At 53.3% G+C, this 22,305-nt stretch overlaps 1 protein-coding gene across 1 annotated transcript in view; it reads left to right on the forward strand.

Moving 5' to 3' along the window:
* The first annotated feature begins 718 nt into the window (after positions 1-718).
* Positions 719-22,305, forward strand: part of ASAP1 (ArfGAP with SH3 domain, ankyrin repeat and PH domain 1) — a 217,895-nt gene continuing 196,308 nt past the window's right edge. Inside the window, exon 1 of the mRNA XM_079796332.1 lies at positions 719-935. The gene's annotated coding sequence lies outside the window, so the exon portion shown is untranslated. The remainder of the gene's footprint in view (positions 936-22,305) is intronic.

A 22,305-nucleotide genomic window follows, 5' to 3' on the forward strand; every position in this document is an offset into this window, starting at 1 on the left:
AAAGCCCAATTCCAACGCGGGTCAGAGCCCCAAGTCCATACTATTACTGCGGCACTATCCCCATACTGTCCCTGGCACTGGGCAAAATGTGAGGAAATTAGCAAAGTGGAAGAAGGGAACGGAGGCAGACAGGTCAAGTCATTTGTTTTCTTGACAACACGGCTAGGAGCTTGGAGATTGCAAGTTCGTCCTCTGCAGGATGGGAGAGAGAGAGGCCAAGGCCCCTTTCCTGCAATTGGGGGGCTTTAGAAAGGCATCTACCTCCCAAGGCCAAGGTTTGATGCGGACAGATCCCATGGCTTCCACCCCTGGGCAAGAAGGAGGCAGGCTGGAGGGGGAGTGAGGCGGAGGGGCAGGGTGCCGGCCCCCAGACCCCTGGGCCCCCGGCCCAGCTCGCTCGTGGGAATCCTCGGTGCCCACCCCCCACGGCCAGGTGTCAGTGACCCCGCCTGTCTCCCCCCCACCCCCGCCCCCTCCCCGCCTGCGTGCCGGCGGGCCAAGGGTTAAGCGCGGCGGGAGCCCCCGGCGCGGAGCGGGAATGCTTAGTCAGGATCCCGATTTCCTGTCGAAGTGTTTGGATTTCCTGAAACCCGCGCCCTCCGCTGCCGAGCGGGTTCGTCCGAGCCGCGCGCGTCGCTGCGGCCTCCTCCCCTCGGCACATGGTCGCCCGCCCCTTCCTGCGCCCGCCGCGCTCGCCCCCCGCGCCTCGCCTGGCCGCCGCCGCCGCCGCGGGCGGGCACTCCGCGCTCGGGCAGCCCGGCCCGCGCCCCCGCCCCGCCCCGCCCCGCCCTCCGCTCCCGGCGGCGCCCCTGCGTTCCGCTCCGAGAGCCGCGATCGCTCGGCCGAGGGGGCCGGGGCGCGGGCGTGTGCGCCGCTGCCGGGGAGCCAGCGCGGAGCCCGCGATGGAATAATGCCCAGCGGCCCGCCAGGTCCCGGTGAGTTGCAGGCACCCAGACGGGCTCGGCGGGGTCGCCCTGGGTCGGCGGAGCCCCCGCCTGGGCCCCGCGTGGAGAAGAGCCGGGACGGGGCGCTGGGCCGGCCCTAGGCTGCATGCCCCTGTCCGCGGGGAGGGCTCCAGACCCAGGCTCTGCAGGGCCCCGAGGAGGCGCCGAGGTGGTGGGTTTGGGGGATGGGGGTGGGGGAACCCGGGGGATGGCTCCGCACGCCCTCTGAGAAGGGCTGAGACTGCGCGCCCCGCGGGGTGGCGGGGCCCCGCCAATGGGGGCCCTCCCGGTGCGGAGCGCGGGCCCGGGCATTGTCTCCCTGGCACGATGGAGGAAAGTTCCCCGCCGCTCCTGGAAGGGCCGGCCCGGCCTCCCGGGCCCTCGGGTCCCCGCACCCCGGTCAGGCCGGGACCTCCGGGCCACTTGCTGAAAGCAGATGAAACCCATGGGGAGGAAAGGTTCCCGCTCGGGGCTTGGCGTTGGCTCCCCGGGAGACTGGGAAGTGGCGGGGGATGGAACGCGTGTACCATTGGGGGACCTGCTGCGTTTTCTAAGAGCGACGTGAAGTTTAAAAGAAAAAAGTCCCTGGCGTCCGGCGTTGTGCGGTTCCAGCCATCCCGAGCGTTCTTCTCGGGCATTCCTGAAGCGGTTCCCTTTCATGATTTATTTTTCCACTGGGCAGGGGGTTCAGGGCCCGGGCCAGATGATCGTTAACGCGACCTCTGCTTTCCCTGCGCTGATGAGAAAGAACAAGAACTTTCTCCCGCTTTTCCCACAGGCTCGGTCAGGTTGTCTTGGCATCGCTGGTGCTGGGATGACGGGCAGGGCAGGGCTGGGCCGCTGGGTAATTATTGTTTGGGATTGTCAAGCGTAACCGAGCATGGAGGCCAGTTTTCTCTCCACTGCAGCCTTTACCCCGGGGCCTTTCTGGTGTGCACTTGGAGGGCCGGAGTAAAGCAGGAAGATGCAGGTCGTCTGGACGCATCAGATTTCAACCTCTGAGAAAGAAAAAAGGGTCTTGGAGAACAACTGTTTGAGCCCCTTCTTGTTATACAGAGGAGGCTGGGAGAGGTGCCGTGACTTACCCAAGGTCACGTGGCCTTTCTCCTCTCACTGTCAGTTTGTGATCTGTCAGGCATGAATCATTTGGGAATGTCTTCTTTATATGATCACCTTTCTGGTTTAGTGTCTTCTCTTGTTCTGTCTTGTCTATTACCGCTATTTTAAAATATAGGCGGTTATCTCAAACTGCATATGTTGAGATAAAGAGTTTAAAAAAAAATTCTCTAACCCATGCTGTTCAGCCACTAAATGGATTTGGAGATGCAGCCACCCAATGGATTTGGAATATAAAAATGGGTGGCTGATTACGTAGGGAATTACTTTTCTTGCTCCCATCCCTTTATGAAAAATAGAGCCTCCCAGGTCCAGAAAAAGGGCAGCGTCTTAGCACACAGTGTACCCTGGGATACTCCCCAGACCTGATTCTCGGCCCTCCTGTCTCTTGTGAGCTAAGCAGCCCATCTATTTTCCTCCGAATGGCTGGGTTTTCAATTTTAGTATGTGATGATGTTGGAGAAAAAGGACTTTTTCACAAGCTTGCCATTTGGTGAAGGAAATTGAAATTCTCGCCACCTCCCCAATCCTCACCAGCCACAGGGAGCCAGGTTTTCAAAATCAGCCGGAGCCTTTCAGGCCCCCAAAGGACTGTGTGCATCCAAACGGGGCCCTGCCCGGTGCCTGGTGGACCCTCCTGCCCATCAGCATCCCCAGGCTGCTCCCGGGCGGCTGACTTGCCCTGGACCCTGCACCCCATTCTCATGTCTCCTCCTTGTCGCTTCCTCCCACTTCTCTCCCACCCACTGTAACTGGCACGGGCTCGAGAAGAAGCCTTTTCTATGGGATGCTCGAGGCCTTCCCACAGAAGCAATGATAACGGTGACAGCTAGCTCTTACGGAGCCCTTGCCGTAAGCCCCAGACACGTTACCTCCTAAGGAGTCCCGAGGAGGGGAGGGAACCCCTTTGGGAGCCTTGCCCAGAAGGGACGGCGTTTCTCAGATTCATCTGGAATGGTCATGCCTCCTTCACCCAGTGTGCATGGCTGAGTGGCTTCCCCGTGGGAGGTGCCAGTTGTGCAAAGATGGATGAGGCCCTGGGTTCAAGGCCCTCTATTTCCAGCCTCATCTTTCGGTGTCAGCCTCCCACGTTCTCTTTCCATTCGTCTACTCCACATGCTGAGCAGGGTGGGAAGTCCCGACGGACCAGGTAGGGCCCTACCCTCGTGGAGCTTGTGTTCCAATAGAAGAGCGAGGCTAAAGCAGAGAAGCAGGCACCTTCTAACAGATGAAAGGCTGTGACTCTTATTATCGAGGAAACACATGAGGCAGTGAAATCATGACCAAAGGGAAGTGGGGTGGGAGTGGTCCCCGTTTGGCCAGGGAAAGGATTCTCTAAGACCGAAGAGTTGAAGAACTGGCCAGGCAGAGAGGTTGCAAGAGAGGGATCAGGATGTGCAGAGTCCTCTATGCACCAAAAAGCGTGATGTGCTCCTGGGAGTGAGGGGAGGAGGGGGAGAGCAGAGTGTAAGGGAGTGACGTGGGGGAGTGGCATAAGGTGAGGTTTTAGAGGGAGACAGGGGCCAGATGACACAGCGGGTTCCAGGCATGCTGGGGAGGTTCCTCCCACCCGTACAAAGGGAAGCCTCGGTGAGAGGAGGCTCAGGAGTGGGATTTGATTGACATTTTGAAGAGGTTACTGCTGGATGAACTGTTGATCACAGGGGACAAAGCGTAGACGCAGGGAGTCCAGTTAGGAGACCATTGCACTAATCCAGGAGCCATGGTAAGAGCTTGGGCCAGGTGTTCGGGGAGCAGGTGGAGAGGTGTCGCCTGTGAGACCTCGGAGGTAGAATTGATGGGCTTTGGTGATGGATTATATGAGGGTGAGGCAGGGGGAAGGGCTCCAAGATGACTTGTGGCTTGAACAGAGGGGTGTCACTTTGGGAGACAGGGAAGAGGAGGAACGTGCTCCTGCAGAGAACGAGGCTCCCTATTGGCCATGCTCAGGCATAAAGGTGGAGACTGCAGGCAGGCCTGAGGGCATGTGACTGGATCCCAGAGGAGACCTGGGGGCTGGAGACACTAATGCAGAAATGATCAGCCTGAAGCTAGCACCAGGGTGCTTGCCAGCACACGCACTGCGTCTCATTTCTCTAACGTTCTCCCCCTGCCTGGAATATTCTGCCTCTCTTCCAGGCTAACTCCCACTCATCCTTTAAAATACACTTGTGTCTTTATCCCCTTGAAGATGCCTCTAACTCCCTCCCCCACTCCCAGGTCCCTGTGTTTACCTTCAGCCTAGTGTTCTGTGGAAGTGACCTTTTTACAGTATCTTGCATCTATGAGAAACTTGGTAAAACTCTTGGAAAAACTCTGCCACATGGTAAGTGCTCAACACATGTTAGCTTCAGCTATTATTATTATCATCATTACTGAGGGGAGTTGGATAGGCATATCATTGAAAATTATGTTAGGGTAAGTATGATGACAAATGGCATATTCGTTTCTTCTTGCTGCTGGAACAGATTAAATTACCGCACACTTCGTGGCTTCACCAACACTAATTTATTCTCGTACAGTGCCGGAGGCCCGAAGTCTGAACGGAGTCTCCCTGGGCTAAAATCAGGGTGTTGGCAGGGCTCTGCCTTCTGGAGGCTCAGGGGAAGGCTCTGTTTCCTTGCCTTTTGCAGCTGCTCGAGGCCTGCATTCCTTGGCTCACGGTCTCCTTCCTCCATCTCGAAAGCCAACAATCTTGGTCTTAGTCTTTATGCTCCCATCATTCTGGTTTTCCCGTCGGGCTCCCTGTTCCACTTTTAAGGACCTTTTATGTTATATCAGGCCACCCTCTCCCTGACTCCCCTCACTCCCAGGAACACATCAAGCTCTCTTGTGCATAGAGGACTTTGCATATTCTGGTCCCTCTGCCTGGAATGCACTCCCCATGTAAAATGATCTCCTTGGTTTAAGGTCCACTGATTAGCAACCTCCCTTCCATCTTCAGCTTACTTCCCCATGGCCATGTAGCCTGCCGCATTCACAGGTCCTGGGGACTTGGATGGGGGCGCCTTTGGGAGCTGGTAAGGGAAGGTGTTACGGGAGCTCTGGGGAGAGGAGGCCAGGGGAGTCTTCACAACAGCAGGGATGCGTGGTAGGGGTCAGTCTCCACTTGTATCCTGACTGTCCTCCCCAAGTTCATTCCTTCATGGCGGTGTATTCATTCCTACATTCAAGCTCTTCTCCACACCGGACTCCACATGAGGAGCTGGAGTTGAGGATTCATTTCACTGCGCTCTTGGGCTGCAGGCCAAATAGTTTACTTTCACCCCAGGGACGCCCGCTCTTGTCACTCGGACTCATGAATGAATGAATTCACCAGCCCGTGAAAACGCTCTCGCGGCCCACCGACCCTGAGCCCACTCCCAGGACCGAGTGGGGCGCGTGATGGGTTGGTGCGCTCGCTAAAAGTCTGTTGTGGGTCATTCCCTGCACATCATGAATCCCAACACCTGCACATTTTGTCCACCTAAAACCTTGGCCCCAGAGCCTCAGCCGGCATCCTCCACCTCAGCCAGCCCTGTTCCCCCAGCAGGAGAGTCAGGAAAGTGTGTGCCTCGGGCAGGACAAACCCATCCTGACCCTCAGAGGGAAAATAACTGGAGGTGAACATCAGGGGAACACACCACGCCCGGCCAGCGTGGCTCAGTGGTTGAACGTCGACCTATGAACCTGGAGGTCACGGTTCGATTCCCAGTCAGGGCACATGCCCGGGTTGTGGGCTTGATCCCCAGTATGGGGCGTATAGGAGGCAGTCAATCAGTGATTCTCTCTCATCATTGATGTTTCTCTCTCTCTCCCTCTCTGAAATTAAAAAAAAAGAAAAAATTTTGCCCTAACCTGTTTGGCTCAGTGGATAGAGCGTCGACCTGCCGACTGAAAGGTCCCAGGTTCGATTCCGGTCAAGGGCATGTACCTTGTTTGCGGGCACATCCTCAGTAGGAGGTAGCTGATCAATGTTTCTCTCTCATCGATGTTTCTAACTCTCTCTTCCTCTCTGAAATTAAAAAAAAAAAAAATATATATATATATATATATATATATATGTATATGTGTGTGTGTGTGTGTGTGTGTATATATATATGTATATATATATATATATATATATATATATATATTTTTTTTTTTTTTTTTTTTTAAAGAAAACACACTGTGTTGTGTCACGTAGCCGTGGAGCTGTGAGGGCTAATTAAGACCAGATTTTGAACATCCTCTCAGTTATCTGGAGAAAATGGGCTTTTGTTTCAGAGACTCTCCAGAAACAGCTGGCTCCCTGCGACCTTAGGCACTTTGGAGGGCCACGTTAGCTCTGTCGCCCGCCAGAGGGCTGGGTTGCAAAGAGACCCGGGCCCCTTGCTGTCCGAGGTCCCCCTGCCAGCCCCTTCCGTCCCCATCCCTTGGAAATGTCACAAACCAGCTTGTCTTGTAATATTTTTGGCATTTCCTCTTCCTCTCCTCCTCTAAGGCAGGAAATGAGAAAGTGCACAGTTAGAAAAACACAAAAGTTAGCAAGCAGTGCATTGCCAACGGACGGGTCTCAGTCGGAGTCAGGTTAAACGCAGGATAAAGAAGAGCGCCCGTCAGCGCTTCGCTTCCCCCAGATGTGGCAGCGGGTTCCGGAGACCAGGGGGGCGCAGGCTGCCCCCGGGCAGAACAGGAAGCCAAGAGCGTGGCTTTGCTTGCATTTCCCTCATCAGGGCTAATAATGAATTCCCCATTAAGGATGCTGCCTTCATAGCGCCCTGCGTGTGGCAATACTGCGTGCCGATTTCACTGTAGTTTTGTGTCTAAACAGTTATCCTTTGGTGTAGAGATGCAGAAAGTGGTCTAGTAAAAGGACATGAGAGATGCAACTTGCCCTCCAATGGTCAAGAAAAAAATATATATATATTGTAAACATTATATGTGAGTGAGAATAAGAGAAAAGAGCAAATGGAGTAAAATACTGCTAATCATAGGTGAACGTGGCATATTGGGGTTCTCTGTGCTACTGGTATTATTACTCTTGACAGAGGACAGGATGGGTGAGTGGGGTGGCTGGTGGACAGGAAGCCAGAGGTTCCGGGGTCTCCCACGGACCCTGCCTTGCCTCCTCTTCTTGCACGTTCTGTTCCGGGCGGAGAGGATGCAGGGAAAGCCTTCCACACAAGGATGCCGTTCTCCTCTGGAAGTGCCTTTGCTCAGATGGCTGCCTCACCTGCAGACTGAGCATCTCTTAAGGGGGGCGGGGGGAGGGGCTCTGTGTCATTGCTCTTGCCCCCTTGTGCCCGGCACATGCAGATGACCACGTGCCTGGGCTTCCTTTGCTCAGCTGTGTTGCCATGTTTGTTGAATTTCCTCATCATTGAGTTTTTAACGCCTTTCCGACTCTGTTTTACTTCTAGAAATGTTCGTTGGCTCTCTTTCGGATCATCCTGGCCGAATCCTTGGGTCGAATTCTTTCATTAGAGTTTCTCATTCTTACTTTATGCCTTTGTTTTTGTTTTTAAAAAAATTATATTTTTATTATTTCAGAGAAGAAGGGAGAGGGGGAGAGAGAGAGAGAGAGAAACATGAATGATGAGAGAGAATCATTGATGGGCTGCCCCCTGCACACCCCACACTGGGGATCGAGCCCACAGCCCGGGCATGTGCCCTGACCCGGAATTGAATCGTGAACTCCTGGTTCATACGTCGATACTCAACCACTGAGCCACGCCGGTGGGCTTGTATCTTGGTTTTACTCTGGCTGGCGCCCTCTTTCAGCTTGCTCTGTTACACCGGTGCTCTCATCTCCTGCACCTTCTGGTTTGGGCACAGCGGTGCATACCCCGGAGAGTGTCACTTCTCCTGGGTCCCGAACAAGTTTCTGTGATAACCTCTGGGCTCCAGACGTTTAAACCCCGACTGGCAGTGTTTGTTGGGGCTCTGCACCCATGCCCAGGGCTATGCACCCTCTAACTGAAGGGCTACTCTTTCTGTCTGGTCAAGAGTTGGGCACTGGGGAGCCGAGCTGGCTCCTGTCCCATGTGATGTTCTTTCCTTCGAAGGTCCCTCTGGAATCCCACAAATGAGGGCTGAGCGGCAGCTGAGGGCCGCTGTGGGGCGGAGTTTGTGAATGGCCTTGCCTTCTGACCCTTGACCTTTTGTCCTCTGCGGCTGCTCCTCTGGATGGAACTTGTGAGCCTCCAGTGATCTGTCCTTTCTTGCCGGAGGTGATTTGGTGGGTGGACGGTAGAAGCATGTGTCACGATGCAATGGGAAAACAACTGACTTTGAAGTCAATAAAGACAGCTAATATTCATTGCGTATTAATACATGGCCAACACTCAGCAGTTTTTGTATACGCACTCATTTAATCCTCATAATAACCCTAGGAAATAGGCATTATCTTTATCCTTATTTTATACAGGAGGAAATAGAGATACACAGAGGCCAGCTAACTTCCCCACGGTCAGGTGACTCATCGGTAGCAAGATTTGAAGCAGTCGGTCTGTGTTCAGTGGCCACACCCTTGACCGCGATGCATTATTATCTCTAAAGACTTGAACTTGAATTCCGTGCCCTCGTTCCTTGGGAAGAGTCTGCCTTTAGCCTCCTGAGCTTCAGTTTCCTTTTTGGTAGATTTTGTGAGCGCGTGCAGGTTTCCTTAAACGGTGTTCAATAAAGCAGTACAGCAAGTTGCTGAGGGCCGGGCCCATAATTGGTCCTCACAAGAGTGAGTGGCTTCCCAACGGGATAAGCGTTCTCATTAGCATGATCAATGGGCAGCGGAAACATAGAAGGACGTCCACGTCAGGTCTTCATTGCACAGACCTTGCCTGGAGACCCACCTCCGTGCCAGGCTCCTAGGGCACAAAGACGAAAAATCTAGGTCCCCGCACTAAAATTTCCTACAGGTGATTGATGAGAAGAGAAAGATGTGGAACTGCTTATAACTTTGGACTGATGTCCACACCATGGGAACGTTCCAGAAGAATAGCCACGCCTGTGCAGGGAAGGGAGACAGTGATCCCAGAGGGGTGGTCAGAGAAAGTTCTGGGGGAGGAGGTACCTGGGAGCTCACTCGTCCCCAGTAGGCAGGATCTCAGGAAGTGGACAGAGTGGGGAAGGTCGTTAAGGCTGAGAATAGCCGATCAAAGTCTCTGTGGTAGGAACGTGCTGGTGGTTATTTGGGCAGTCTCTAAGGAAAATATTTGTCCAAGGGGCAAGGTAAAACTCTGAGTTAAGCCCTAGCTGGTTTGGCTCAGTGGCTAGAGCATCAGACCACGGACTGAAGGGTCCTGGGCTCAGTTCCTTGGTTGCAGGCTCCATCCCCAGCCCTGGTCGGGATGCGTGCAGGAGGCAACCAATCCATGTGTCTCTCACTTCTATGTTCTTTCTCTCTGTCTCCTCCCATCCCCCCTTCCACTCTCTCTGAAAACCAATAGAAAAATATCCTCATAAACACACACAAAACTCTGAGTTAAAATAAAGCGCATTTGGGGTTTCTCTCTGGAATAGAGTCATCCTTGTTGTTTCCTACCTCTCCTCCCCCCAAACTCCTGATCTCGAAGAGCGAACTGCGTGCGGTATTGTTTATGGGTCTTTCCATAATAGTCTGCAGCGTGTTTCCTCTCCTAAGACAGTTACTTCCTGAGCCCGAAAATAGACCGGCAGGAGGGTGGAGACGTGGGATCTTTGCCCGCTCCTCTCCGTTGAACGGCGCACTTTGGAGGCGAGTGGGCAGGAAGGTGCAGCGGACGCTGTTGGTTGCTCATCGAACCCCCCTTCCCCTTCTTCCCTGCCGACAGAACACTGATCTCCAGAAGTCCAGTCCCAGCCCCACGGGCGAGTCACTGCGGTCCTGTCCCCTTTGACAGTGACTGGTGTAGACACGTGGCAGTGTCCTGGCTCTGAAATATGAAGGGACGTTTGCTGGAGGTGGTGGGGAAAGAGCTTTTCTCCATCCCAAAGAGAGACATTTAGACACAGCCTCTCCTTTGTCATGGGACACGGTCGGGTTGGCGTGTGATAACCTGGTTCTGTTGCTGCGTCTTGAGACATATGAGGGTGAGCATGTTGAGCACGTCAGAGCAGAAAGATGGTAGGAATGAGACACCGGCCACCCTGCCTTTACACTGTTTTGCATTTTCTGTTACTTGTAGCCCCAAAACTGATAAGCAGTGGGCTGGCCACTTCACATGACTTCTAGATGATTCTGGTTTTATGCACCCTTCCCCACGCCCCCTGCTTAGCCACCACTGTTTGAAATCCACCACCAAATCATACACTTTTACCCTTCAGCAGTCTTGCTCTTTTCAAAGAAAACTATTTGTATTGATGTCAGAGAGGAAGGGAGAAGGGGAGAGAGAGAGAAACATCAATGATGAGAGAGAATCATTGATCGGCTGCCTCCTGCACTTCCCTCACCGGGGATTGAGCCCACAACTGGGCATATGCCCTGACCAGGAATCAAACCGTGACCTTCTGGTTCATAGATCGACGCTCAACCACTGAGCCACGCCGGCTGGGCCAGTCTTGCCCACCCCCACCCCCCAACCTGAATTGCCCTTTCCCTACCTTCTCCACCTACCAAAGTCCAACTTCTGTAAAGTATGACTCCTACGTACCCTTTCTGTGAAGTCTTTCCTGATCCTCCCTGTTGTACTTATTGTGTTCTTTGAGTCCCTCCAACGCCTGTTGCCCTTCCCTCCCTCTCTCCTTCCTTCCCTCTCCCCTTTCGTTCTTTATTAAGTGCCTACTGTGTGCCAGCTCCTTTGTGAACAGGGCAGACATGCACAGCTAATCGTGAGCCAGTGTGTTAGCGTGGTCACCCGGGAACATAAGGTATTACGGGGTGCTTATGACGAGGTGCCTGACCCCACCTTGCAGGGAGGGTCACAGTCTTGCTACAGGGTGTATCCTTGAGCTGAGTCCTAGATAATGAGTAGGAATTAGCCAGAAGAAGGGCAAAGGGGAGGGAGGGAAATTCTAGGTGTGGGGAACCACCTAAACAAGGATGTGGATGGTAGAAATAACACAGTTTGTGCTGGGAACTGATATGGCTGGACCCCAAGGCTTGAGGTGGGTGCATTGGGGCGGAGAAGAAGGCGGGAGCCACGTCCTGAGGCCTGGGCTTTCATTCGAGGCCACTGAGGGGCCATTGAAGGCTTGAGGCCGGGGAGTGATGGGACTCTTGCCCTTTAGCAAGATGGTCCGGCAACACTGGACGGAATGGGCTAGGAGGTGAGGGCAGGGAATGGAAGCAGGGAGCCCTTGAGGATGAACCTGTGGGAGTGAGTGGCCAGGATGGACAGGGAAATACCTGGGCAGTGGGATGGGCTTGTTTGGGGACTGGACAGATGCGGGGCCCGGGAGGAGGGAGAGCCGTTGATGACCCTGAGCTTCTGGCTTGCCCACGAGGCTGGTCACGTCTGTGTCTGACAAGACTGCCACGCCCCTGGCCTGGGCCCGCCAGCCTGCGCATCCCCTCGAGAGCTGCAGTGCAAGACGGGGCGACGGAGAAGCATGTCTGCTCCTCCCTCCTGTCCTCCTTCTCCCACGACCTCAGCTCTGCCTTTCCTGAGTAAGAGGAAGAGGAAATAGAGCTGTGATGGGGCTTCCCTGGTGTCCCTGCCTCCTAGGTCTGAGCCTGGAGCCGGGGGAGGACTTTCTCAGAGCCTGTGACCCATGGCGTTCTGTTTGTTCCTCTCCCAGACCAAACCAATTCGCAGCAGCCTGGCCCAGCAGCCTCAGTCCCGTCCATTCGGCCCCTCCCCACAGTTCCCGCGCAGGCCTGGCTCCCAGGTGACCTCCCCGAGGCGTCTGTCCTTCCCTAACTCACCGCCCTCCCCTTAGTCCGTTCTCCAAGCCACTGCCGGGGGGGCGGGTCTCCCTAAAACCTCAGAGGAGGGTCACCCTCATGCCCGACAAGCTTCAGCCCCCCCTGTCCAATACCTGGGCGGTCAGATGAGAAAGAAAACAGTTGGCTTTTCAGCAGCTCAGGCCTGGTGTCAGCCTGGACGCTCGGTGTACTTGCTGAGTGCTCTTGGACAAGTCATTTCACTTGCTGAGCCTCCCTTTCTTCACCTGTGAAACGGATGAGTGATGTGTGCGTGAAAAAGTACATTAAAGTGCCTGCCTGAAACACACACACACACACCCCACAGGTTTTCTTTCTCCCCTGCAGTCTAATTCATTTCAGTGAATCCTTAGTGCCCACCCCACAGTAGAGCAGATGTGTATCTTCTTAAAAAATTATATTTTTATTATTTCAGAGAGGAAGGGAGAGGGAGAGAGAGAGAGATAGAAACATCAATGATGAGAATCATTGATAGGCTGCCTCTTGCACGCCCCCTACTGGAGATGGACTTGGCCACCTGGGCATGTACCCTTGACTGGGAATTGACCTGTGACCTCTTGGTTCATAGATGGATCGATGCTCAACCACTGAGCCACAACAGCTGGGCCAGATGCATCTCTTGTGTTCGATGAGTGAATGATTCCTTCATTCTCTTTTAGTTGAGAGTTCGACAGCCTCTTGTTTGATAAATCTGAGGAATTCTTTCAAGTTGTCCTACAAGGACCAGAAGGAGTGGGGTCCTGACACTAGGGGGAGGGATTAATGTGGAGGACGAAACGGAGTTCAAGACTCCAGGGTTGGCTTCCTGACCCCATGCCCCGCGCTCTTTCCATGGCCCGCCCTATGACTTCCTGGGCAGCCAGGAGCCACCTCCTGGGGCAGGTGCCAGGGTTCCCCGATGTGTCACTCTGCAAAAGGGTGGGAGCCCCCCACACAGCTGTCATCGACAACAGCAGATTCCAGTGTTTGCATAAGCAGGGCTGCATGAGTCAGGCAGTGAGGTACACATGCGTTTTTCTGGATGAATCTTGATGGACATAACATATGTATGTGTGGGGTGTTCCCATCCTGGAACAGGCTGGGAGCGGGTTGGGGTAAGCTGAGTTCAGCGACGATATTTTAGACTTCGAGGCTGAAGGAAGTAACCGCGCCGAGCATGTGCAGAAGGGAGTTGTGTTGGAGCTGAAATAGAAACTGTGCAGAGGGTGGTCACATCACCGGGAAACAGCTTCTGGGGTGTCGACCATTGGGTAAGATTCTGGACCCTGGATTTAGGTTGAGTCCTAACACGGCCTGTTTGTGGCTACTTGCTGACCTCGGGCAAGTCCTGAGGTCAACTCTCTGAGCAACTCTGAGCCTCGGTTTTGCTACTGGTCAAATGGAAAGGCTAAGACTCCCACCTCCTGGATCGAGGTGAGAACTCCGTGTGGTGGTACATAGACGGCAGTGGGAATGGTGCCTGCACACGGTAACTGAAGTGGAAATGGGAGCCCGTCCTACAGTGAGGATTGTTAGGGGTTGAAGCGGATCCTCCGAAAAAGTTCAAGCCCTCTCCCAGTGCTTCAGGATGTGACCTTATACGGTCTCTATGGAGGTAGTGAAGTTAGAGTGATGTCACTAGGGCGAGCGGGCCCTAATGCAGCATGACTGGGTCCTCATGAAAGAGAAGTGTGGACACAGAGACAGACACGCACAGAGAGAGGGTGACGTGAGGACAGAGGGCGAAGTGGCCATGGGATCGGAGTGATGCGTCTTCCAGCCGAGGAGCGCCAAGGATTGCTGATAATCCCCGAAATCTAGGAAGATGCAAGGACGGGTTCTCCCCAGGACCTCAGGGAGAGCGCCGTCCTGCCGACATCTTGATCTCAGACTTCCAGCTGCCAGAACTGTGAGAGAATCCATTTCTGTTGCTTTAAGCCAGTCATTGCTGGACTTTGTTATGGCAGCTCGAGCAAACTAATGATGACGATGATAGAGATGATGGTGATGATGAACATGATGATGATGGAGGAGGAGAATCGTCGTCGTCGTTGTCGTCGTTGTCGTCGTCATCATCATCATCTGGCCTAAACACTGAACAGAAAGATGGTCACACTTGTCTGACTGATAGGCTTGTGGCACTAAGTCAGCGAACACTGTGTGGATATACCTTCCATTTCTAGATTCTGCATCATTCGTCTCTAAGGGTCAGTTTGAGGCACAGAGGGTAGCAAGTGCAAAGGCCCTGGGGTAGCTGCATGTGTGACATATTTAAGAAACCTCAAGGTGGCCAGTGAGGCTGGAGGGGAGTGAATGATGGGGATCCATTGATAAGGGGGAGAGGTGATGGGGTAAGAGTGACAAAATGCCTTGTTGGGCATTTTGAGGACTTTTGCTTTTACTCTGAGAAAAGAAGCGCTTGGAAGGTTTTGAGCAAAGGAGTGATATGATCTTGGCTAACCTTTTTCACCAGGATCCTACTGTCTGCTTTGTAGAGAATGGGTTGAAGGGGGCAGGAATAGAGGCAGGGACAGATTGGGAGGCTGTTGCAAGAATGTAGGAAAAGTCCAAATATTTACTGTGACAGATTTTTACAGGTAGAATTTCTGGGTCAAAGGGTAGGCATATTTTAGTGTCAGGTAGTACCAAACAGCATTCCAGAAAATACCTTTATCTCTTTATGAGCCATTGTTTTTCCTCACTTACGAATTATTTGTATAGGTCTTTTGCTCATATTTTTATTTGGTATCTATTTTTTTCTTGTTGATTTGTGGTAGTTCTTTATATATGAATGTTGCCCACTACTTCTTCAATACCTTATTCTGTTATATATTTCTATGAAAGATATTCTGAATTATTTGGAGAGAACCAGCAGTTAGTTTATTTGATGGTTAGCATGAATATTAAGGGGGGAAAAACAGTGACTAAAAACAGAAGTCTTGGGTTTGCATCCTCATGTTAGCGCAAACCAAACTTGTATGTTTGGGAACACCATTTTCCCCTCTCAGGACCTCGGTTTTCTCATCTGTATAAAGAGAGGGTTGGCTAATGAGATCATTGTAAGCAGAATTCTATGATTTTATTATAATGGTAGCACGTTGGGTCCACTTGTATTTATTTAGTATCATTGAGTTTAGACATTCTGCAGTGTCTTTAAATATCAGAATGTCATCAACTAAGTAGAAAGTGGCATGAGTATGGACTGTGATAGTTGTTGCAAACTGGCCTAACAGCGCACCTTCACGTAGACTCGGGTTCTACATTCGATTTCGCCGACAACTAGGACCTCCGACCACTTGCTCCACCTCTGAGGGCTCACATTCCTATGTGAGGGAAGGAAAGCAATGGACAGTGAGGGCGTTTCTAGCTTCCCCTTTCTGATTCCTTGTAAAGAAGCAACAGTGAGGAAACTGAGGCCTTTGCCTGCCTATGGACCTGCTTGGGGTCCCAGAATTACCAAGCCACCTTTAGATTTGAACCCAGGCGCAGTGCCTCCAAGCTTTCCCCAGCTCCACGCCCTTCTGTGGACAACGAACCCGCATGCCATTACCACTGTCCATCACCAGGCCACTCCCACGGTGGCTGGGAATCCCCTCCAAGAGGCTGAGCTGTGGGAGAGAGTTTCGGGGACACAGAGAAGGAGGAATGGCGAAGATTACAGGGGAAATGTCTGGATTTCTAAGGACAATGGGGCTGGTGGGCAGAAAGAATTTAGGAGGAGCCGCAGAGAAGCCCAAGATAAGAGAACATTGTGGAGAGAGAAACACCACACCAGAGCAAATGAGACAACCAGGAAGTGCGTTGACTCCCGTAACTGCCAGCTCCGCCCCTGCCCCCCTCCCCCCACCCCCCCTCGCCCGGACACCCACAGCACCCTTGAATTAAGAGAAGTCAAGAAGAATTTCATAAAGGAGTTTTCTAAAATCGAGGTGAAACTGACATGACATTAACCATTTACCATTTTAAAGCATAGGATTCAGTGGCGCTTACCTCATCCCCCCCGCCCCCCCAATAGAAACCCTTTACCCATGAAGCAGTCACTTCCCATCCACCCTCTCTTTCCCCATCTCCGAGCCCCAGTCTGCTTTCTGTCTCTGTGGGTTCAGCTCTCTTGGCTGTTTCACGTAAGTGGAATCACACGATACGTGGCCTGTGTCTGGCTTCTTCCCCTTGGCGTCGTTTCCTCAGGTTCACCCCGGGTGAAGAGCGTATCACTGCTCATTCCTTTCTGTGGCTAACTACCATCCCATTGTGTGGATGGGCCGCATTGTGTTCATCCATCTGTGGATGGCCGTGGGGTGGTTTCCACTTCCGGCTCTTGTGAACAGTGCCGCTGTGAACAGTCATGTACAGGTGGTTGTATGGAGACCCCCTTTCCAGTCCTTTGGGGCGTGTACCTACCGATAGAATTGATGAGTCGTCTGGTAGCTCTGTGTTTAACTTCTTGCCAGACTTTCCCAAGTGGCTGAGCCGTGTTGCATGCCCCAGCAATATCTGAGGGGCATGCAACATGGTTCTACACACTTGTTACTTTATGTTTCTTAAATTAGTAGTAGTATGGCTGACCTAGTGGGTAGGAAGTGGTAGGTCACTGTGGTTTGGATTTGCGTTTCCCTATGACTAATGCCTTTGAGCATCTTTTCCTGTGCTCGTGGGCCACATGTGGGATCCTTGGGCAGGTGTGGGCAGGTGTGGCGAATCTCTGGGGCTGTGCAGTGGCCAGGGCAGGTGGCCCTGGGGCTCCTGTGACACATCCAGTTTGAGGGGTAGGGAAGGAACAGTTACTGGAACCTGGAGGCAGCAAGGATTGTGCACAGGGGCCCAGCCAAAGCTGGGAGTTGAGTGGAGTGCGGCAGCCAGTTCACAGGGACCCGCAGAGAGGGAGCTGGTGGGGGGATGGCAAGGGAGACACAGAGCTCAATGTCCCCGCTCTGTCGCCTCCTTGTTGGCTAAAGCTGTCCCGCAAACCAGAGGGGTAGGGAGCCCTTGCATCATTAGTCCCTAAGGGTCGATTTGAGGCCTGGAGAAGGGGGAGACTGGGGCTCGGAGCGTGCGGCACAGTGGGGTCCAGGAGCCCGGCTCCCTTTCCCTGTGGTCCTTGTGTCCGTCCTTCCTGGGCTGGCTTCTCCCTGAGGCTGGGGTGGTGGCGACACAGGCTGCCGCCTCCTCGGGTTTCACATCTCCATTGTACCGTCCGAGGAGGAAGAGAGAAAAGGCCGTTTCCAGAGAAAGAGCTTTCCCAGAAACCTCCAGCGTCAAGTCTCATTGACCCACCTCGGGTCACGAGACCTCTGCACTAGTTCCTGGCAATGACTGGGAAAGTTTGAACCAGCTGGGCCCGCAGCCAGGCCCTGTAAGAACAAGCGCTTCCTGGGAGAAGGGAAGTCCCAGATGCAGTCAGGAATGAGGAAGGATGCTGGGGGAACCCGCCGTGGCCCTCCCCGAGGCTTCCTCGGAACCGCCTGTGCAATGGAAGCCCACGATTTTTCCACCAGGAACCATGCCGGGGCGAGGCCTCCTGGAGTGACTCACGCCCTCGCGGCTGCAGGACTGATGCTGGGCCTCGCGCCTTCTCCAGTCGGTGCTGCCCGCCCCCCCCCCCCCCCCCGCCCAGGCCTCCTCCGAGGGCCCCCGGCCCCTGTCATCTCTCCCCTGGCTCAGCCACCATAACAGTCCAGGGAGGGAGGCCCGACTCCATTAGAACCAGAGGCCTGAGCTCGACCAGGAGCTCGGGAAATAGGGTCTGTTTGTAGATGATCCACAAAAGACGGAATTTAAAAATCCCACCTGTCGTATGACGCCATATAGATGACATCTCCAGAACAGGCAAATCTATAGAGACAGGAAGCTCACAGTTTTGTTTTGTTGTTTTTATTGCCAGGACTGGGTGGAGGTGGAATGGGGAGTAACTGCTGATGGGGTGGGGTTTCTTTTGGGGGCGATGAAAATATTCTTAAATCTATTGTGGTGATGGTTGCATGACTCTGTGAATTATTTTAAGGCCATCGAACTGTATACTTTAAGTTGGTGAATTGGATGGAATGTGAATTATATCTCAACAAGGTTGTTAGGAAAACAAGGTACATAAGAGCTTGGTCCGCTTCTGTTCGTTTTGTTTTATTTAAAGTTGAAGTTGATTGCTATTGTATTCCCTAATAATAAAAGTGATCTGTAGCTTACACCATGTTTTCTTTTTCTTCCCTCTCTTTCCTTCCTTCCTTCTTTCCTTCCTTCCTTCCTTCCTTCCTTCCTTCCTTCCTTCCTTCCTTCCTTTCTTTCCCTCCCTCCCTCCCTCCCTCCCTCCCTCCCTCCTCCCACTCCCACTTTCCTTTGGTTCTGCCATGGGGTCCCCCTTTTCTCCCTTCCATTTTGGCTACGTATTGCAGACCATCTGAGTCCCGCTCCTGTAAGATTTGCCGTGTTTGTAACCAGGTGGAAGGGACCACGTCAGCTCAGCCTGCTGTGCGGCCAGAGCAGCAGAACTCGGGTGCTCTGTCTGTTCCGTTTCCCTGGAAACACAACTGTCCCGGAACCCGGGCACCGTGGAGCCCGAGGCTTTCAGGAGCCAACGGCCTTTTCATTCGATGGTTTTGTCTTCAGAGCAGGTATCACTTGCCGCATCTTGGAGACAAGCGACTTCGAAATAGAAAAGATTGTGATTTTCCTCAGAAGGAAGGAGACCTGTCCTGCCTTCGGGGAAAGCGTATTTTCCAAAGAACCTTGGAGACGCCGGCTGATCCCTGTGAATTCACAGGTAGTAACAGTCCCAAGAAGCAGAGATGGGTTTCCAGAAGCAGCTGGAGGGTTGGGACTGCCCCAGCTAAGCCATGGGAGCTTCCTGCTGGGGCTGAACACCTCTCCGTGCATCCTGGTTCCCCTTGGGCGGTGGAGGCAGACATGGGGTACTGCTCCTGGAAGGTGACTTCGGGCCTCCGCTGTGTCCTCCTGGCTGTCCCTGGGGCGGTGCCCACGGACAACAGGATGACCAGCTGAAGGAGCCACATCCGTGGTGCCAGCCTTGTGAGTCAGGACCTTGGGCTGCTGATGCCCTGCCTAGTTGTGGGTTGTCACGGTGGTGGCAGGTGGCCACCATACCTCTGCTCTGTGCTAGCGTTTCTCACCTCCTTGTCTGGGGACTGTACCTTGGAACAGTTGTCCCTGGCCCTTCAGCTGCTCACGGTGGCCGAGAGCAAGCTCTCGGGCGGGAAGTCTTGGGGGCGAGACTTCAGTGGGTGTACTTGGCCTTTAATGGACTTGTGAGTCCATCAAGACAATGGGTGTGGGCACTTTCATAGTCTGCTACCATTTTTCCAGACGATGATACAGGCTCAGAGAGGCGAAGTTCATTGCCCAAGGTCACACAGCAATTACGTGGGCCAGCCAGTGTGGGAAGGTATGTCTTCCTGCCCCAAAGGCTGTTCTCTTTCCACTGCTCGGGAGACTCCCCCAGCTCTAGGCCGCCTTCCCTTCTCCACCGGGAGCACAGGGGAGTGGCTCTGTGCTCGGCGTGCTCACCGAGAGCACACACGTCAGTGTGGGAAAGAACAGTTGGGCCTGGCCAGCATGTTCAGTGGTTGAGCATCGACCTATGAACCAGGAGGTCTCGGTTCGATTCCCTGTCAGGGCAGGTGCCGGGGTTGCGGGCTTGATCCCCAGTAGGATGTGTGCAGGAGGCAGCCGATCAATGATTCTCTCTCTTCATTGATGTTTCTATCTCTCTCTCCCTCTTCCTTCCTCTCTGAAGTCAATAAAAATGTATTAAAAAATAAAATTAAATAGTTGGTAGCACAACAAACCCTAGGCAAATCCTCAGAGACTGCACATTCCCCGCTTGCAGCTCTTCCCGGGGGACCTGAAGGAATCGTGTAGTTTGTAGTGGCACAGACGGCGCTGAGTCTGCTGCTGGCTTGAGCGGGGCCTGTGACTGGTGAGTGAGCCTCGCTGGCCTCCCTGCGCCCGGCCCTCAGGGTGACTTGGTGGTTCTCTCCTTATGTCCCCAAGGCTGTTTCTCTGGCATTCGTGTATTTTAGGATTCACAAAATTCTCAGGATGCAACTTTTTTATATACATACTAGAAGCCCGATGCACAAAGATTCGTGCCAGAATGGGCCTTCCTTTCCCTGGCTGCCGGCACTGCCTTCGCTCTGGCCAGAGCCGCCTTTCCGCCTTCCCACGCTGCCCAAAGGCCTGGAGCAGCCGGGGTGGGGCGGAATGCCTGCGTCGTTGCCATGGCGACGACACAAGTGTCCCGCCCCACCCCCTGGCCGCTAGGCACCTGTGTATGCAAATTAACCCGCCATCTTTGTTGGGTTATTTGCATACACACTCCTGATTGGCTGGTGAGCATTGCAAAGGTACGGTCAATTAGCATGTTACTCTTTTATTAGGTAGATTATATTTTTTATTGATTTCAGAGTGGAAGGAATGGGGGCAGGGGAGAGAGAGATAGAAACATCGATGATGAGAGAGAGTCATTGATCGGCTGCCTCCTACACGCCCCACACTGGGGATCTAGCCTGCAACCTGGGCATGTGCCCTGACCGGGAATCGAACAGTGACCCCCTGGTTCATAGGTCGATGCTCAACCATTGAGCCACACCAGCCGGGCAGGATGCAACCATCATGAGATCCTTGATATTTAGCTTCACAAATATTTTTTCAGTAAATGAGTGGATGAGCGGGTGCATTTCCCCAGTAGAGTCTTCTCATTATGGGATGTTCCAGCTGGGTAAGGCCCTTACCACATGTTTACGAGGCAGGGCCTAGGACACTGTGTCCACACCCAGATTACATCTCTGCGAGAGTTCATCCTGTCTGTTGTCTCTAAACCTGTTTCCCGCCCCCACTGGACTGTCAGCTCCACCTGCTCGACTCGCCTCACTGCCCGGCCCCGTGTGCCGTACAGTCAGCAACAGGATGTAAGTCATGAGGTCACTCGTCATGGTTTCGCCAGCAAGACTGCGGTTCTGGTGTTTCTGACCATGGGTCCTTCACAGTGACTTCTTTGCAGAGAAGAGACCAAACCATCTTTGATTGTTGTTGTTTTGTGTGTTTTTTATTAATCCTCACCTGAGGATATTTTCCCATTGATTTTTAGAGAGAGTGGAAGGGAGAGGGAGAGACAGAGAGAAACATCGATGTGAGAGAGACACATCGATTGATTGCCTCCTGCACGGGGAACCAAGGTACGTGCCCTTGACTGGAACCGAACCGGGGAGCCTTCAGTCGTGGGCCAGTGCTCTATCCACTGAGCCGACCAACTAGGGCTGATTGTTATTTTAACTGGTGGGTGAGGCAGGGCGGGACCCCAGGTCCAGAGGGGTGGGCACTGCCAGGCGGAGCACGCCAGCCTTCCCTGGCTTTAGTGGGGAGGCTTCTGTGGCGTCTGGTCTGCTTCCTTCGGTGCCATATACCGGGGTTGGCTCATCCTGGGCAGACAGAGTCCGCAGGAGCTGCCCATCCCAAACACTTGCTGGTGGACGGGGGAAGGGGAGTTGGGAGAAATGGCACGAGTCCGAAGTTACCTGGCCAGAGGCCACAGGTGCCTAACTTGGGGTTCCTCTGAGCAGGTAGGGAGGCAGGACTTACTGCTTGCTAGTGGGTATGGAAGCTGAGAGGCCTGGTAATTGATAGGAAATCCCTATGACCCACCAGTAGTTCCCTGGATTCACCATTCAGGAACGCCACCGGAGAGGAGGTTTGCCTTAGTTGTTTGAAACAAAATCAGAAAGGGATACAGAACGGGATGCACTCAGTCATAATCCCGCTGCCTTGCTGAGCGTAGTGAGGAAAGCCTCGAGCTTCGACGTCAAGCCGTTCCAAGTCAGAACCCTGAATGTGCCCTCGCCATCTAGCCTGTGACGTGGGACATGTTATACCACTTCTGGGAGCCTCGGCTTCCTTACCTGTAGAATTCAGACCATCGGTTCCTTGCAGGGCTACGGTGAGGATTGAGTGAGATAGTGAACACGCCCCGGATGGGTCTGGCACCTAGGAGTTGCCCAGTAAGGGGTCACTGTTGTTATTGTTGCCATTATTAACAGAGTAGGAGATCAGAAGTAGATGGATTGTTGGGCTGGGAAGTTAGAGAAAGCTTTCTGGAAGAAAGGGAATTTCAAAGTGGGGGGGGCTAGACAAGTTGGGCTGCGGCTAGATAAGAGGGAGATTGGCGTCAATGTGTGTTGGGCTACCTTCTAAATACAGTTTCCATGGAACAGGGGAAAATCACATCAGTAAATAGGAAGGCAGCCTGCCGTGATGTTATGGGAAAAGAGAAATGGTCCAAGCCGAAGCCAGCTGCCGATGACTCAGGCGCCCCTAACATCCTCTGCGAAAGGATGCTGCGAGTCCCAACATCCGCGGAGTCATGTCTGTTGAATAAAACTCAACACCTATTTGGGGATTTGGCAGCAAAGACGGGTTTGTGCACCAAGTGATTTATGTGTC

This window comes from Cnephaeus nilssonii (genome assembly GCF_951640355.1).
Source record: "Cnephaeus nilssonii genome assembly, chromosome: 18".
Taxonomy (NCBI): domain Eukaryota; kingdom Metazoa; phylum Chordata; class Mammalia; order Chiroptera; family Vespertilionidae; genus Cnephaeus; species Cnephaeus nilssonii.